The sequence below is a fragment of the Elephantulus edwardii genome, unplaced genomic scaffold (assembly GCF_000299155.1).
Source record: "Elephantulus edwardii isolate Elephantulus edwardi_28Jun2011 unplaced genomic scaffold, EleEdw1.0 scaffold00003, whole genome shotgun sequence".
NCBI lineage: Eukaryota > Metazoa > Chordata > Mammalia > Macroscelidea > Macroscelididae > Elephantulus > Elephantulus edwardii.
In genome coordinates, this window is record NW_006399753.1 from 1,561,474 (window position 1) to 1,561,999 (window position 526).

Genomic DNA, 526 nt, shown 5'->3' on the forward strand with positions numbered 1-526 from the left:
TTGTGAAACAATGAAATAATTTTTCTTTTACTTTTCCAAGAGGGTAGTGTTCTGGGGGGAAGGCTTGGGAGGGGAGAAATGTGCAAAAAATTAATGAATGGAAATCCAAAGCCTCTGTAAATTTTTACTGAAATTACTAATAAATTTAAATTTTAAAAAAAATTAAGTTAGAGTAAGGAAGGCAATGGATTTATAACTGCTCATGCTAATAACACTATATAATGGCATAGAGGAGGAATAGTAGAACTGTATCCACATTTTCAATATTCTTACCAAAACCATTTATGGAAAATAGCAACTGCATTGGAACATGTATCTCTGGATTGGAAGTGATCATATTGTTAATATTTCTAGCCATATACTTAAAAGATTATATTGTTCAAAAGTATTTGTTAAATATTTGTTTAAATTTTTCCCTCTTTTAACAACTGACTGGGATCTAGAGGGAAGAGAAAAGACCAGAGAGTGGCCAAAATTATTGGGGCAGCTATTGCTGCCAGTTTAGGGCCTGTGTCAGGAAAAGGAA